We start from the raw sequence: 18666 nt of genomic DNA, 5'->3' as shown, positions 1-18666 counted from the left end.
TCAGTAGCATGGGATATACTTAGTTTTTGGGTACTTGCCAGTTTCTTGTTGCCTAGATTGGCCACTGTTTGGAACAGGATGCTGGGCTTGATGGACCTTTGGTCTGACCCAGTATGGCATGTTCTTATGATTTAATACAGTTCTAGGTCCAATTCTATTGGCTGAATATGGATTTCTGTGCCAACTCATGCCACTGAAACAAAAATGATAGAAGCTGAAGAAAGTGGGAAAAATCATGAATTTGGTAACACCAATAAAAGAGCTATTGTCCACATTAGCTGAACTACAGTCTGTGCAAGACATGTAGACTTAAAAGGATTGACAATCTTTGTATATTTTTCACTGATCACTGACAACTGGAAATAGACAATTGCTGAAGACACAACAATCAACAGCATCTCCAGCCCTCAAGATCAAGGGGGTAGAGTTTCTGAGAAGCAGCCCAATATATGCCACACATTCCAGGTATACCTACCTCTTCCATGCACAGGTCCCCAGGGAGAAGTTTCACCAGAGTACAGCATACATCCCATATCTATACGTCACTTGTGACTAACTAATATATGAACTGGAAATGATGTAATAATGACACTAGATCATCTAGAGACTAGAGTGGCAGACCTAGAGGAGCTGAGGCAGGCAGAGATGTAAATAGAGCAGATCTACAGGGATATAGTAGCTAAGTCCCAACTCCAATCTTGCAGTTCTGATGCTGCCTTGGAGGATGAAGCTCACCTGGTTGAAGAACATCACCCTTGTGTAGCAGAAAGTGATCCTGCAGCAAGGACCTGCTCTCCAGTTGATGCATTGTCCTCTCACACTGAGGATGAGTTTCCCAGGGCTAATGCCCAGGAGGGAAGGGTTAGGTCATCTTTCATAGTTAGTTATTCAGTTATTAGGAATGAAGATAGCTGGTGGCTGCTGGATGTAAGGATTGCTAGGTAACCTGCCTGCCTGGTATGAAGATGATGGAACTCACACGTAACTGAGATAGGATTTTAGATAGTGCTGGAGAGCAGCCAGCTGTTGTGGTACATGTGGGCACCAACGACATAGAAAGGTGTGGGAGGGAGATTCTGGAAGCCAAATTTAGGCTTTTAGGTAGAAAGCTGAAATCCTGAACCTCCAGGGTAACATTCTCTGAAATGTTCCCTGTTCCATGCAAGGTCCCTAGAGGCAGGCAGAGCTCTGAAGTCTCAATGTGTGGATGAGACAATGGTTCAGGGAAGAGGGATTCAGTTTTGTAAGGAACTGGCCAAACTGTTGGAGAAGAGGGAGTCATTTCCTAAAAGACCGGCTCCACATTAACCAGGGTAGAACCAGACTGCTGATACTAAAATTTAAAAAGGTGCTAGAGCAGCTTTTAAACTAGAACAAGGGGGAAAGTTTCGCTCAATAGCATATGATTTAGAGGGAAGTAACGTCGAAGGATACTAGCAAAACAGAAGAATTAGGGTATCCCAACACAGAGGTTCCAATAAAAGCAAAAGTAGTGCATGTGCCTATAAGTAAAGAATCACCTGAGTTAAAAGGTTCCAAATCATCCCTGTCAAATGAAAAACAGATGCAAATACAAACAAAAAACATACTTTGAAATATCTATATGCCAATGCCTGAAGTCTGAGAGGTGAGATGAAAGAGTTATTTATTAATTTTATTTACAATTCTTTTATTCTGCAGCCTCCATACCATAGTTCAGCACGGGAGTATATAGCAGTGAATGAAGAGGTAGACATAATTAGCATCTCAGAAACCTAGTGGAAGGAAGATAACAAATGGACAGTGCTGTACCAGGGTACAAATTATATTGCAATGATAGAGTGGATCAACTTGATGGCTAGGAAGCACTTTATTTTCAGGATTGCATAGTGTCCAACAGGATAAGGATTCTGCAAGAGACTAAATGCACACTTGAATCTTTCTTTCTTTATTTATTTACTTATTTATTAACTTTTATTTACCGACATTCGTGAAGCACATCATGCCGGTTTACAATGAACTCAGGTGGGAGATACAGTATAACAATATGACAATGGGTGGAAATTCTGTGTATGTTGGGAAAGAATATAGTTTTAGGAATATACTACTGCCTACCTGACCAAAATGATAAGATGAATGATGAAATGCTAAATGAAATAAAGGAAACTAACCAATTTGGAAAAGCAGTAATAATGGGAGATTTCAATTTACTGGATAAATGTAACATCAGGACCTACTAGAGAGATAAAGTTCCTGGATGTAATAAATGATTGCTTCATGGAGCAATTGGTTCAGTAACTGACAAGAGAGGGAGCTATTTTAGATTTAATTCTTAGTGAAATGCAGGATTTTGTGAGAGAAGTGTCACTTGGCAACAGTGGTCATAACATGATCACATTTTAATTAATGACTGAAAGGGGGACAGTAAGTAAATCTACAGTTCTGGCAAAAAAATTTCAGAAGAGAGACTTTAATAAAATAAGGAAGATAGAAAAAAAACGGAAAGGTGCAGCTATAAAGGTCAAGAGTAGGGATGGGCAATCAGGAGAAATGAAAAAGGAAATGAGACAACATTTCCTATTTCTTTTCAGGTCATTTTCAAAATGGAATGAGATAAATTCCATGAACATTTCATCAGAATTTTGTTTTGTTTTGCAAACCAATAAAATAATTGCTGTGTCGTGGCCTGGACCCGCTACCTTGGCCTCGGCCACAACCCAGGATCAATGATGGAGCTCAGCCCGGAGGACAAGTCCTGACACTGGAGCCTTGGCCCAGGATTAGGTACAGGTCCAATGCCCAGGCCTCATAGATCTTTATCCAATGTCTTCTTTCTTCTTCCTTTGCTCTTGAAAGGATGTAGTTCGCTCGGGAGGCACCCAATTTAAACTCCAGCACATACTCCCCGATGGAGGGTGCCATTTTAGTGTACAGCATGGGCCGAGAGATAGGTGTCAGGACCTAGCTCTAAGTCAGGCCCTGGTATTGGGCCTGGGTCTGGGCCAGGGCCCAAGTTAGGCCGAGGCCCAGCCATTGGGACCCAGTCTCTGAGTCAGGCCCAGGTATCAGTTTTGGGTCAAGGCTGAGACCTAGGCATTAGTACCCAGTCTCTGAAATGGGCCCCAGCATCTAGCCTCTGGATTGGGCCCCAGCATTGGTCCTGGGTTAGGGCCAAGGCCCAGGTGTTGGGACCTGGCATCAGGCCTGGGTCTGGGCTGAGGCCCAGTCATTGTGACCCAATCTCTGGACCAGAACCCGGTGTCAAGCCTGGGCCTAAGTCCAAGCATAGGGACCAGACCTCCAAGCTTGGTCCTCTGGTAAGGCCTAGGCTGAAGTCACGGTGACCTACTATGCAAGACCAAGTCTTCAGCCTGAGCCTAGTCCTCAGCATTAGAACCCCCCCAGCCTGGGTAAGTCTTAGAGGATCTTGGGCCCGGCACTTTTTCAGGTGGGAGGGATGGTGGTGGGGTTGAGAGGCCTCAAGATGCTCTGTTTCTTTTTTTTTCTGTGTTTGGGTGTTTTGTTTTTTTATTAATTATTTTTTAAATTTAATAAATGAAATAAAAATTAAAATGAAATTCCTAGGGAAAACTCCTCAAGACAACAAAAAACAAAAAATGAAAATACATTTTTACTTCTTCCCACCCCTTGTTAGGAGAGAGCAATAAGCATGAACATTGTTTAAAAATACCATCTTAGAAATGGGGTCGAGCTATATTCCACACATTAAAAATGGTAAAAGGAAAGCCAGATGACTACTAGTTTGGTTAAAAGGCAAAGTGAAAAAGGCTATTTTATCCAAAAAAATATTCCTTTAAAAATTGAAAGAAGCATCAATCTGAAGAATTTAGCTAAAAGCATAAGCACTGACAAGTTAATAGTAAAACATTGATAGCTGATCATATAGGCAAAAACTCATAATAAAAACTTTTTAAAATATATCTGAAGCAGGAAGCCTGTGAGAGAGTCAGTTGGACCTTTAGATGATTGAAGACAGGAGACAGGAAACAGAGAGTAGGATTAAATGGTCAGTGGAAACAGATAAACTGTGGAGTGCCTCAGGGATCTGTACTTGGACCAGTGCTTTTCAATATTTTTATAAATGATCTGGAAAGGAATACGACAAATGAGGTTATCAGATTTGCAGATGATAACAAAATTATTCAGAGTAGTTAAATCATAAGCGGATTGTGATAAATTGCAGGAGGCCCTTGCAAGACTGGAAGATTGGTTATCCAAATAAATGGCAGATGAAATTTAATGTGAACAAGTGAAAGGTGTTGCATATAATTATGTAGTAATTACACGATATTAGGTTCCATATCAGGAGTTACCTCCCAGGAAAAAGATCTAGGAATCATAGTGGATAATGCATTGAAATCGTTGGCTGAGTGTGCTGTGGCAGTCAAAAAAGCAAACAGAATGTTAGGAATTATTAAGAAGGGAATGGTGAATAAAATGTAAAATGTCATAATGCCTCTGTATCGCTACATGGTAAGACTGCCTCTTGAGTACTGTGTACAGTTCTGGTCACCACATCTCAAAAAAGATGTAGTTGCACTGGAGAAGGTACAGAGAAGGGCAAGCAAAATGATAAAGTAGATGGAACAGCTCCCCTATGAGGAAAGGCTAAAGAGATTAGGGCTGTTCAGCTTGAAGAAGAGACAGCTGAGGGAAGATATGATAGAGGTCTTTAAAATAATAAGAAGTCTAGAACAGGTAAATTTGAATCGGTTATTTACTCTTTTGGATAATAGAAGAATTAGGGGGCATTCCATGAAGTTAGCAAGTAACACATTTACATTACAACTAATCATAGAAAATTATTTTTCACTCAACGCACAATTAAGCTCTGGAAATTGTTGCCAGAATATGTGGTTAGTGGAGTTGATGTAGCTGGGTTTAAAAAAGGTTTGGATAAGTTCTTGGAAGAGAAGTCCACTAACTGCTATTAATTAAGTTGACTCTGCTATTAATCAATAGCCTCTGCTATTACTGGCATCAGTAGCATGGGATCTATTTAGTATTTGGGTTCTTGCCAGGTACTTGTGGCCTGGTTTGGCCATTGTTGGAAACAGAATGCTGGGCTTGATTCACCCTTGATCTGACCCAGTATGATAATTTGTTATGTTCTTAATGGTTGTCGGACACTTAGAGAAGCTAAAGCCATCGCAGAAAGACTAATTCTTTGCTTCAATGTATATAAATGAAGATGCTGAGAACTAAGATACCTATTCCAGAGACAGTTTGAAAGGGTGATAATTCAAATTAACTGAACCAAATCACGGTGAACCTAGAAGATATAGTAGGCCAGATTGACAAACTAAAGAGTAGCAAATCATTCAGACCAGATGGTATACATCCCAGAGTTCTTTAAGAAACTAAAAAATGAAATTTCAGATCTATCACTAGGAATTTGTAACCTACCGTTAAAATCATCCATTGTATCTGAAGACTGAAAGGTAGCTAATGTAGCCCCAATATTTCAAAAGGGATCCATGGGTAATCTGGGAAACTATTCACCCGTAAGCCTGGATTCACTACCAAGAAAATTCGTGGAAACTATTCTAAAGAACAAAATTCCAGAAGATATAGATAGACATGGTTTAATTTGGATACAGCCAACATGGTTTTACCCAGGTATGTCTTGCCTCCCAAATCTGCTACATTTTTTTGAAGAGCTTAATAAACATGTGGTGAGCCAGTAGATGTAATGTATTTTGATTTTCAGAAGGCGTTTTACAAAGTCTTCAATTAGCGGTTTTTAAGAAAATTTAAAAGTCATGGGATAGGAGGCAATGTGCTTTTGTGGACTGCAAACTGGTTAAGAAGACAGGAAACAGAGAATAGGATTAAATGATCTGTTTTCTCAGTGGAGAGAGGTAAACAGTGGAGTGACTTGGGGATCTTACTTGGACTGGTGCTTTTTAATATATTTATAAATATAAATAAAGGGGAACAATGAGTGAGGTGATCAAATTTGAGATGACACAAAATTATACAGAGTAGTTAAATCACAAGCAGGAAGACCTTGCAGGATAAATTGCAGGAAGAGCTTCCAGGTCTGGAAGATTGGGCATCAAAATAGCAGATGAAATTTAATGTGGACATGTACAAGGTGATGCATATATGGAAAAATAACCCATGCTGTAGTTACACAATGTTAGTTTTCATGTTACGGGTTATCACCCAGGAAAAATATCTAAATGTTATAGTGGATAATATGTTGAAATTGTCGTCTCAGTGTGCTGTGGCAGTCAAAAAAACAAACAATATTAGGAATTATTGTTGCACGTCCCAGCCGCGCTGGTGCCACGACCGGGCCTGCTCACCTCGGGCTCCCCTCCGCGGGTCCTGGTTTGTCCTCCCTTGCCGCGGCTGCTAGTTTCCAGCATCCCCAGCGCCTACCCCGGTCGTCTCCGCATTCCTCCATGACTCAGGCCTCTCAATGGAGCTCCCGCAGGGGTTCCGTGTCCTCTATGTCCTCAGCCCCACCCCTAGGGGTGCTCGCGGCCAACCCTCCATCTCTTAAAGGGCTCAGGGTGGGAACCTCGGCCTGGGCGCCTGCCGATGACATCACCCGAGCACAGTATATAAGGTGAGGCCCTTTCCCCAGAACCTCGCCTTGGCAAACGGGTCATCACCTCGAGTAAAGCTAGTTTCCATCTTTGTTCCTGTGCTTGTTCCAGTGTTCCTGCGTTCCTTGTTCTTGTGTTTGTTCCAGTGTTCCTGCATTCTTTGTTCCTGTGCTTGTTCCAGTGTTCCTACATTCCTATGTTCCTGTGCCTGTTCCAGTGTTCCATCATCTGTTCCTGAGTTACTTTGTTCTTGTGTCTTGTTCTACATTCCGCTACACAGGTAGTACCTCCTCAGACTGATACCCGGTATTGACCTTGGCTTGCCTCTGACCTTGCTTGGACTGATTACAGGAGCTGACCTCTGCTTGTCTTTGACCACAATTAGACTGATAACTGGAACTGACCTCTGCTTGCCTTTGACCACGTTTGGACTGACACCTGGAACTGACCCTTGCTTTGGCTGACCACCCTTGGATGGATACCCTTATTTTGACCCTTGTGTTCCATTCAGACACTCTCATTGCTTCTCCTGTGACTACCTGTCTTGAAGCTACCTGCGGCCTTCCTCGAGCTAGACCACTAGGTGCTGCCTACCCTGCCCGAAGGACCTTCAGTTCCTGTCTCGTACCCGTGGTATCTGGTACTCTCTCTTCCGGTCTAGCTCATTTGTTCACCGCCAGCCGCACACCCCTACTCTTGGTGGGCACACCTCTTCACTACCTCTCCGGGAGACCCTCAGAGGCCCACCTAAGCCCAGGCAGCCTGGGAATCCAAGGGCTCAACCCGCGGAGCCCCCGGGACGTTATTGGCGAAGCTCCAGCTTGCCTTTGTCTCCTCATGTGCTCTGCCTCCTCGCGGCAGGCGCCCTCTGAGATCCCTTAGAGGACCGTACCAATCCTGCACCATGCCAAGGGTCCATCTCCAGCACAACAGGTTGCCAAGGCCATGGACTAGGTGGAGTCCTCCGCCCTGCAGGCTATTCCGGGCTTAGCTACACGTGTCCGGGAACCGCAGCAAAACATCGAAGCATTGGCCGCCTCGATTGAAGAACTACGATCACAACTCGCACAGTCCGCTATGGCCAACCATGGGACTCTTGCTAATAGCACTTCTTCTGGTTCATCGCCCTCACGGGCACTGCTGGCCCTCTCAGCTCCACCCCAATTCAATAGGGACCCTCGTCTCTGCTGAAGCTTCATTAACCAGTATTACATGCAATTTGCACTACACCACCACAACCCACTCAGCTCTCCGCAGAACCAGAGGCAATCCTCCAAGTCCAGGAGGTCCTGGATGTTCGCCGCAGGAGAGGACATTTGGAATATCTCCTGGCATGGGAGGTCACCGCCCTGAGGAGAACTCATGGGAACCCTCTCACCACATCCTGGACAAGAATCTTCGCGGGAGTTCCACCACCAGCATCCAGAGAAGCTTTGACCAGTAAGGGGGAGGCCTAGAAGGGGGGGTACTGCTGCGGGTCCCGGCCATGCTGGTGCCACAACTGGGCCTGCTCACCTCGGGCTCCCCTCCGCAGGTCCCGGTTCGTCTTCCCTTGCTACAGCTGCTAGTTCCCGGCATCCCCAGCACCTACCCCAGTCATCTGCGGCTTCCTCTATGACTCAGACCTCTCAATGGAGCTCCCGCAGGAGCGCCACATCCTTGGTGTCCTTGGCCCCGCCCCTAGGCATGCGCGCGTCCAACCCTGCATCTCTTAAAGAGCCCAGGGCAGGAACCTCGTCCCGGGCACCTCCTGTGCACAGTATATAAAGCGAGGCCCTTTCCCCAGAACCTCGCCTTGGCAAATGGGATGTCACCTCAAGTGAAACTAGTTGCCGTCCTTGTTCCTGTGCATGTTCCAGTGTTCCTGCATTCCTTGTTCCTGTGCTTGTTCCAGTGTTCCTGCATTCCTGTGTTCCTGTGCCTGTTCCAGTTTTCCATCATCTGTTCCTGAGTCCTTTCCTGTGTCTTGTTCCATGTTCCGCAACCCAGATAGTACATCCTCGGACTGTTACCCAGTTGTGACCTTGGCTTGCCTCTGACCTCTCTTGGACTGATTCCTGAAACTGACCTCTGCTTGCCATTGACCACTATTGGACTGATACCTGGAACTGATCTCTGCTTGCCTTTTACCACGTTTGGACCCATACCTGGAACTGACCTCTGATTGCCTTTGACCACATTTGGACAGATACCCTGGCTTTGACCCTTGCGCTCCATTCAGACACTCTCTTTGCTTCTCCTGTGACCACCAGGTCCACCTGCCTTGAAGCTACATCTGGCCTTCCTCGAGCTAGACCACTAGGCATTGCATACCCTGCCTGGAGGACCTTCAGTTCCTGTCTTGTACCCGTGGTCTCCGGTAATATCTGTTCCGGTCTAGCTCATTTGTTCACCGCCAGCCGCGCACCCCTACTCTTGGTGGACACACCTCTCCGCTACCTCTCCAGGAGACCCTCAGAGGCCCACCTAAGCCCAGGCAGCCTGGGAATCCAAGGGCTCAACCCGCGGAGCCCCCGGGCCGTTATTGGCAAAGTTCCAGCTTGCCTCTCTCTCCTCGTGTGCTCCGCCTCCTGGCGACAGGTGTCCTCTGGGATCCGTCAGAGGGGCATACCAATCCTGCGCCAGCCCAAGGGTCCACCTCCAGTGCAACAATAATTATGAAGGGAATTGTGAATAATGACTCTGTAGAACTCCATGTTGAGACCGCACCTTGAATACTGCGTTAATTTCTGGTCATTGAATCTCAAAAAAAGATATAGATGCACTAGGGAAGGTTGACCAAAATGTTAAAGGGGATGGAAAATCTCTCCTATAAAGAAAATTAGAGCTGTTCAGTTTGGAGAAGAGATGGCTGAGAGGGGCTATGATGGAGGTCTATAATATCATGAGAATACTAGAATGGGTAAATGTGAATCAGATGTTTATTCTTTCCATGAAATTAGGAAGTAGCATTTTTTAAACAAATCAGAGAAAATTATTTTTCACACAATGCACAGTTAAGCTCTGGAATTCATTGTCAAAAGATGTTGTTAAGGTAGTTATCTTAGCTGAGTTTAAAAAACGTTTTTGAACAAGTTCCTGAAAGACAAGTCCATAAACTACTATTAGTCAAGTTGACTTGGGGAATAGACACTGCTTATTACCAGCATTAGTAGCATGAGACCCATTTAATGCTTGGATTCTTGTCAGGTATTTGTATCCTGGATTAGCCACTGTTGGAAACAGGATGCTGGGCTTATGGACCCTCGGTCCGACCCAGTATGGCAGCTTATTATAAGAACATAAGAACATGCCATACTGGGTCGGACCGAGGGTCCATCAAGCCCAGCTTCCTGTTTCCAACAGTGGCCAATCCAGGCCATAATAACCTGGCAAGTACCCAAAAACTAAGTCTATTCCATGTTTCTGTTGCTAGTAATAGCAGTGGCTATTTTCTAAGTCAACTTAATTAATAGCAGGTAATGGACTTCGCCAAGAACTTATCCAATCCTTTTTAAACCCAGCTACACCAACTACACTAACCACATCCTCTGGCAACAAATTCCAGAGTTTAATTGTACGTTGAGTGAAAAAGAACTTTCTCCGATTAGTTTTAAATGTGCCACATGCTAACTTCATGGAGTGCCCCCTAGTCTTTCTGTTATCTGAAAGAGTAAATAACCGATTCACATCTATCCGTTCTAGACCTCTCATGATTTTAAACACCTCTATCATATCCCCCCTCAGCCGTCTCTTCTCCAAGCTGAAAAGTCCTAACGTCTTTAGTCTTTCTTCATAGGGGAGCTGTTCCATCCCCTTATCATTTTGGTTGCCCTTCTCTGTTCCTTCTCCATTCTTATGAAGCTAGCATGGGTGCTGATTGATCATCTGATCTCGCCATCTATCTTATCTACAAGAAGCTGTTTGGCCAACTGCCAGTAAATCCTTGCAAGAATAAGTCTTATAGCTTTAATTTCTATGTATATATCATATCTCTAAAGATCTCTAGTGAATGCAAAATACCTACATTTCTGTAATCATGGGCTATAATCTGGTTAGTAATGTAATTTGAAATTTTTGTAGTCCTTGTAATAAAATATTATTTTTAGGTGATTTTCTGGTCTATTAAAAGCATTTAGTTTTGTTTGTATGTTTACAGACCCACAGAAAAAAAGAAAACTGTGTACTGGCACTGTGGCATATTTGGTCCCTCATCTCTCCCACCCTGCCTGCTCTTCATTCTCCCCAAAAGGAGAGAAAAAGCTGTGCCAAACTCCCAGTGTTAGAAGTCTCTCACAAGCCATCCTTTCTCAGTGGGTAAGGGTGACAGTAAGGCCATGACCAGTGCAGATGAACAGTAGCCAAAAGTGTTTTTAATATTTCTAGTGTTTAACAAGAGAGAAAGCACAGTTGAGGGGTAGATTTTAAAAGGGTACAAGCGGGCGTACATGTGCGCGCACTACCCGACGCACGCACATGTACGCCTGATTTTATAACTTGTGAGCAGGCACGCACAAGTTATAAAATCAGGGGTCAGCGCGCAAGGAGGTGCACAATTGTGCATCTTGCGCATGCCAAGCCATGCTGCCTTCCCCCATTCCCTCCCAGGCCGCTCCGAAATCAGAGCGGCCTGAGAGGGAACTTCTCTTCCGCCTAGCCTGACCTTCCCACCCCTTCCCCTAACCTTTCCCCTCCCAGCCCTACTCATGTGTGACCTCACAGCCTTGTTAGGATGTGTCTGCGCGCGCTGCCTTCCCCCGTTCCCTCCCAGGCTGCTTCCTTCCGCCTAGCCTGACCTTCCCACCCCTTCCCTAACCTTTCCCCTCCCAGCCCTACTCTAACCCCCCCAAAACGTTTTATCATACCTTTTGTGCCTGCCTTCGGTCAGGCGCAAGTTGTGCTCGTCCCCAGCCTGCCGGCACACAATCTTTCAACTCAGTGGTAATGGCCGCTGTGTCGGAGGCCTCTGGCCCTGCCCCTCCCTGCCCTCAGACCACACACTCCCCACCCTGCCCCTTTTTGCAAAACCCGGGACTTACACATGTCTCGGGGCTTTATGCACATTGCCGGGCCTTTTAAAAATAGGCCTGGCACTCGTAACCCCTTATATGCGCGTAAATCCTCTGGATTTACATGCGTAGGGCTTTTAAAATCCAACCCTTTGTGAGAATTCAACCAAAATCATGCCCTTACCAGACAAAATTCAACAAAAAATGCACAGTCCTGAGTCCTTTCTTCGCACATGCTCAGGACCCAAGATCAGCGTCGCTGGATCCTCTGAGCAGCAATAGGCTAAATTAGAAAAATGCTTCACTCTGATACGTTGGCATTCTAGTCTCCTTCCAGACACATCCTAACATGGCTGTGAGGTCACACATGAGCCACAGACATGGGCTGGTTGCTACAGAGACTTCCATATCACTTCCTGTAGAATCTTTTGGCTCCATAGATTTTAATGAACCATTAAAGTCTATGAGGACTAAATGATTGAAACAAATAGGATATGTTTCATAGGGATGTGCAGAGCAAAATTTTATGTTCATATTTTTTATGTCCGAAAGGGGGTCCCACTTGCGGCCAATATGGACATAAAAAAAATCCAATGAGTTGGGTATATGTACATATGTGCAAAAAAAAAATTTAAACCCCCTCACCCTCCTTAATCCCCCCCCCAGACTTACCACAACTCCCTGGTGATCGAGCGAGGAGTGAGGACGTCATTTCTGCAATCCTTGGCGAGAAGCATGTGACGTCGGTGGCACGTCGAGTGACGCGGCGTCACGTGATTCCCGGCGAGTTCGCGCCGGACGGCTCGTTCGGCCCAAAAAGAACTTTTGGCCAGCTTGGGGGGGCCTCCTGACCCCCTCAAGCTGGCCAAAAGTTCTTTTTGGGCCTAACGAGCCGTCCGGCGCGAACTTGCCGGGAATCACGTGGCGCCGCGTCACTCAGACGCGGCGTCACGTGATTCCCGGCAAGTTCGCGCCGGACGGCTCGTTCGGCCCAAAAAGAACTTTTGGCCAGCTTGGGGGGGCCTCCTGACCCCCCCAAGCTGGCCAAAAGTTCTTTTTGGGCCGAACGAGCCGTCCGGCGCGAACTCGCCGGGAATCACGTGACGCCGACGTCACGTGATTCCCGGCAAGTTCGCGCCGGACGGCTCGTTCGGCCCAAAAGAACTTTTGGCCAGCTTGGGGGGGCCTCCTGACCCCCTCAAGCTGGCCAAAAGTTCTTTTTGGGCCGAACGAGCCGTCCGGCGCGAACTTGCCGGGAATCACGTGACGTCGCGTCTGAGTGACGCGGCGCCACGTGATTCCCGGCTCGTTTGCGCCGGACGGCTCGTTCGGCCCAAAAAGAACTTTTGGCCAGCTTGGGGGGGCCTCCTGACCCCCCCAAGCTGGCCAAAAGTTCTTTTTGGGCCGAACGAGCCGTCCGGCGCGAACGAGCCGGGAATCACGTGACGCCGGCGTCACTCGACGTGCCGCCGACGTCACATGCTTCTCGCCAAGGATTGCAGAAATGGCGTCCTCACTCCTCGCTTGATCACCAGGGAGTTGTGGTAAGTCTGGGGGGGGGGATTAAGGAGGGTGAGGGGGTTTAAATTTTTATTTTGGCTCAACAATCGCAATTTCCCACATATCGAACATATCTATGTTCGATATGTGGGAAATCCGATCGTTTATGTCGAATCAATTTTTTAAGTAAAAAAAAAATATGAGTTGCGTTTTACTAATGCGGTCAATCCGAATGCACACCCCTAATGTTTCATTCATGGGAAGTACCCCACTTGTTTAGTTGGTCTCACAAATGAAATGAATGGGGTTCTTTCATTTTGGATATGTCATTGGTTTGAAAAAAATGCACATCCTAGTAACAGATGGACCATTTTTAGTAGTAGTCAAAACAACATAAGATTAAAAAAAAAAATATAGGGTCAATTACTACCCCCCCCCCCCCGACTCCTTACATTTGCAGAAACTAGTATAGTATGCCCTCTAGCACCAGCTGAATCTTTCCAAATTATTCCCAATATATAACAACTCCTTCTTGTACTTATTGAGTATCAGTTCACTCTCCTGAAATTAGGAAGACAATTCAGTCAAAGAAGAACTGGAAACAATATTGGCTCATTAATATTCTTCCCAGAAACTGGGTGTTACCAGCATAAATATGTCTGATGAAATCCAGCTTTTTCAATACCTTAGTGATAATTTGCATACAAATATTAAACAATAACAGTGAAAGGCTATATCCTTGATAGACCACAGTCCCTCCTGAAAAAGGGGGAGTAAAAATTATTACCCACTTGCACCAAATATGATGAATCCTGAAAAAAGAAAGAAATTCACAAATTAATTCCATCTTTAAGACACACCCACCCACCCACCTCTGTCACATTTTTGGTATATAGATTATTACATGACTAGGAGGAAAGTCTTCAATGTCAGAGTCACTTTGTGATTTAGAATAATATTCATTGATTGACCAATATTAGTCTTGTTGCTTGTCATTTACTAATCTATATTATACACCCAGTAATCAAATTTAAAAACCATAGATTTCAAAGATACTTCATAAATGTGAAAACCCTAGTCAAATTTAACAACTCTTACATTAAAACATACCCATACTTTAATAATCTTTTAAGATTTTTAGCAACTTATCAAATTAAGATGCAAACAGAAGTCTCGCAATGAAATGGGGAGGGGGGAGAAGGCAGATATCCAGCCTTTTGCATCAAATGCCACATGTAGGATTATATACTTTTTGGTGATAGTTTTTATGTGTGCACCCAATGCAAAGAGCTCCTGGCTCTCAAATGTCCAATCTCTGAAAGCCAACATGACAGACCTGGAGGAGCTGAGGCAAAGAGGTAGATAATAGGGATGGGCATTTGGGAGAAATGAAATAGGAAATCTGACCAAATTTCCTATTTCATTTCATTCTGTTATCAAAGTGAAATGATTGAAAATCTGACAAAATTTCATTGGTTTTCATGTTTCATTTTGAAAACAAAATTGATCTGTCAGTCCTAGGCTCAGGCTCAGGCCTGAAGCCAGGGCCTCACCTATGGAATATGCTGAGACCCAAAGCAAGGACCTGGCCCAACACACAAACTGCGGCCTAGGCTTGAGCACAATGCCAAGTTCTAGGCCGAGGCCCTGGAGTCACACCGGGCCCTTGGCCAAGACCTCAAAATAAAAAAAACCTTACCTACTTCAGGAATCCAGTGTCCAGGCCAGTCCCAGGCCTGATGCCGGAACCTGACCCAGAGGCCAAGTACTGACACCTGGACCTTGGCCTAGGCTGGGGCACAAGCCCAGCCCAATGCTGACACTAAGGCCTCGGCTCAGACCCAGGCCCCACAGAGGGACCCAAGTCCCTGCCCAATGCTGCAACCTGGTCCGGAGACTGAATCCCGACACCTTGGCCTCGACCTGAACCCATGCCCGATGCCACAACCCAACTTAGAGGCCAAGTCCCAATAACGGGGCTTTGGCCCAGATCCTGGCCCGACGCTGTGGTCTCAAACCAGGGTCAGGCCTAGGGCCTAGGAACTCCTCTTCTTCCTCTTCTTTCTTCGGTGCTTGAAAGCCAAATGATCCAGTCCACTGAGACTAATTAACTCTGGCGCATTCATACCAGTGGATGGCACCATTTTGATTTACTGCAATGGTGTACAATGCTGTACATGAAAACTGTGCCATCCACTGAAGTGAATGCGCCAGAGTTTATTAATTCTGGCATGAGCCCAGAAGATGGCATCATTTGGCTTTGAAGCGCTGAAGAAAAAATAGGATAAAGGGGAGCTCCCAGGCCTGGGATCCGAGTATAGTAGTGGAGATATTTTACATTCCACCAGCCAGGATGAGGAAACAGTAAAATGCTAACACAGATTAGATTGGGTAGTATAATGAGCAATATAATAATTAGAGACTTTATTATTCGAGGTAACATTCCTAGATGCTATCAGTGACTGTTTCATGCAGCTGTTAGTCATGGAACTGATGAGAGACAGAAGTTCTCAGTGGAATGCAGAACCTAGTGCAAGAGATAATGGTGCTGCTGAATTTGCTTGGCAATAGTGATCATAATGCAAACCTGCTTTTGGTGATTTGAAACGTATCATTTAAAACACTCACAATGCCAGAGAACAGGAAGGAGGTCAATGTGACTCCAATTTTTTAAATGGGTGATCAGGAAAACTATAGACCAGTGAGCCTGATGTTGGTGCCTTGCAAAATGGTAGAAACTAGTCTTAAAAACAAAATTACTCATCACATAAATAACATGGCATAATGGGGGAGAGTCTACATGATTTTTGCAAAGGGAAGTTTTTCCTTACCAAATTACTAGATTTTTTCAAAGGTGTAAATAATCATGTGGTAAAAGTGAGCTAGCTAATATTGTGTATTTGGATTTTAGAAAACATTTTACAATGTCCTTCATTAGAGAATCCTCAGGAAATTGGAAGGTCATGGGATAGAAGCCAGTGTACCATTGGTAACTAGAAACTGGATAAAAGACAGGAAACAGAGGGTAGAACTAAATGGTCAGTTTTCCAAATGGAGAAAGGTCATTAGTGCGTGCTCCAAAGGTCTGTACTGGGTCCTGTGCTATTTAGTATATTCATACATGATCTGGAGAAAGTAAAAATGAGTGAGATGACTAAATTTACAGATGACACAAAATTGTTTCGAGTCATTAAAACAGCTGCATATTGTGAAGAGCTGCAGAAGGACTTGTGAGATGAGGAAACAAGGTATCTAAATGGCAGATACAATTTAATGCGGACAAGTGCAAAATAATGCATGCATGGAAAAATAATCCCAACTACAGATACACAATGCTGGCTTCTGTTCTGAGATTCACCAGCCAGGAAAATGAACGCAGAGTCTTTGTTGATAATACCTTGAAATCTTTGGTTTAGTGTATGAAGGCAGTCATAAAGGTAAATAGAATGTTAAGAATTATTTGAAAATGAATAGAGAACAAATATCATAAAGCCTTTTTACAGATCTACAGATCTACAGATGAGGTGATACAGTTCTCATCACCTCATCTCAAAAAGGCATAGCGGACATAGTAAAGGTACAGAGAAGGGCAACAGAAATGATAAAGGGGATGGAAAAGCTCTCTTAAAGAGAAAGGCTTAATAGATTAGGGCTCTTTATTTGGAAAAGAGATAAATAAGAAGGGGTTTGATTGAGTGTTATGGGCCCTGGAATCTGAAAAACTCACCTGGGGAGCAGAATGGGATTGAAAGGCAGGACTCGGAACAAGACACTGGCCATTCTTCCACTTAACATAAACAATCTAGAGCAATGCTCTGTCGCTGTCAAATAAATGAACTTCTAAATGATGTATATAATGTATTGTGATTATTTTAAATAAAGTATGTGCCTACACAATGAGTGGTGTAAGTTTTATCAAAAAATGTAAACTTGTTTACCTAAATGATAAGTGAAGTTAGAGAAAGGTTTCATAAGTAGTGTAGGTGCCCAGCACCACTATTCAGTGGTCTATAATCATTAACCTTCCTCCTCCTCCTTAAATTCTTTTTTATAATTTTTTTTGAAAAGGTTATTTTTGAAATTTCTATTGTCCCAAAGAAAACCTGAAGACTCTTTCGTGGCAATGTAATATTTTTATATGCGTGTTCTGCAAGTATTAACTATATGAGACTATAAAAGATGTTAATAAAGAGTGTAAAACCAGACTTCCCCGATTATAGTTGGTATGTCCATCTGCTTGCTGATGATCCCGACATGTTTCAGACGTGAAAAGCCTTTCCTCAGGGGCCTTGATGTATTTTGAAAACCAACTTCACGGAGTCTGTAAACTCTTTGCTCTACTGTTCCTCAAGAGCTGAAAGTCTCTGCCACACGGCGATCTTCCTCTGTCGATTGCCAGCCTCCACTTAGCCAGCCTCCTCCCCCACAAGTTAAACCCTTGGATTCTGGGGGCCAGTAGATCTCTGCGCAGCAGTACTTTATAGAGGTGAGTCCACACAGGTAAGGCTTGGACAACAGCAGGCTGGAGACAAGGCATAGACAAGGCAGGCTTGCTTGGCAGACAGGACAAGACAGGCAGGCTTGGCTGGCAGGACAAGGCAAACAAGCTGCAGACTAAACAGGACCTGGAACTAAACAAGACAGGTAAGGCAAAGTAAGGACTGGACCCAGGTAAAAGCAAGACTGGAGACTGGAACAGACAGGGCAATACCAACTGAGAAGACTGTTCGGCTCTCTTATTCTATTTTCTCTTCCCAGTTTAAGACCCTTGTTGTAATGTAACTTTTGTTCTCTTTGCACTTGTTTGTTTCGTATCTTGTTCTCACCCCTTGTTTCATGTAAACTGGCATGATGTGGTTTCTAATCATGAATGCCGGTATAGAAAAACATAAAATAAATAAATAAATAAGACTGGGCAGGACTCTGGAACAGACAGAGGAAGTCCAACAAGGCAGACTAGGGTAGGACTGAGCAAGTTAGACAAGGGAAACACTGAACAAAGATTACTGAAGCCCAAAGACAACAAGGCTTGGAACAGACAGAATAGGCCCAAAGGCCTCAAAGCAGATTACAAGAGAGAATAGGCCAAAGGCCTCAAAAAAGGAAATAAGACAAGATAGGTCTGAGGGCCTCAAGACTAAAAGACCTGAAGGCCACAAGGCAAGGCCAGGCAGAAGGCCCATAGGCCACAAGGCAAGGCAAGAACAAGGATCAGGTCATGGAACCAGAAGTGACACCATAAGATGACAAGGTTAGAATGGCAAGGCAGATTTACATAGGGCCAGGATGAGGGTATAGCAAGGGCAGAGAGGAGGAGCTTGGCAAGACTAGTGATGAGGCATATTGAGGGCCTCTGCTGGTGGGAAGGTATCATGAAGATTAAGATAAGGCTGCATAGAAAGCGAAATCCTAACATTAAGATTTATAAAATCATGAGTGAGATGGAACGGGTAAATAGGTGACAGTTATTTACCCTGTCAAAGAACACTAGGACTAGGGGGACACACCATGAAAATAGCAACAGGCAGATAAAAACAAATCATAGCAATTATTTTTTCATTCAGTGCACTATAAAGCTATGGAATTTATTGTCAGAGGATGTGGTCAACTAACATAGCAGG

The sequence above is a fragment of the Rhinatrema bivittatum genome, chromosome 2 (assembly GCF_901001135.1).
Source record: "Rhinatrema bivittatum chromosome 2, aRhiBiv1.1, whole genome shotgun sequence".
NCBI lineage: Eukaryota > Metazoa > Chordata > Amphibia > Gymnophiona > Rhinatrematidae > Rhinatrema > Rhinatrema bivittatum.
Note: the sequence above shows the minus strand (reverse complement) of the source record.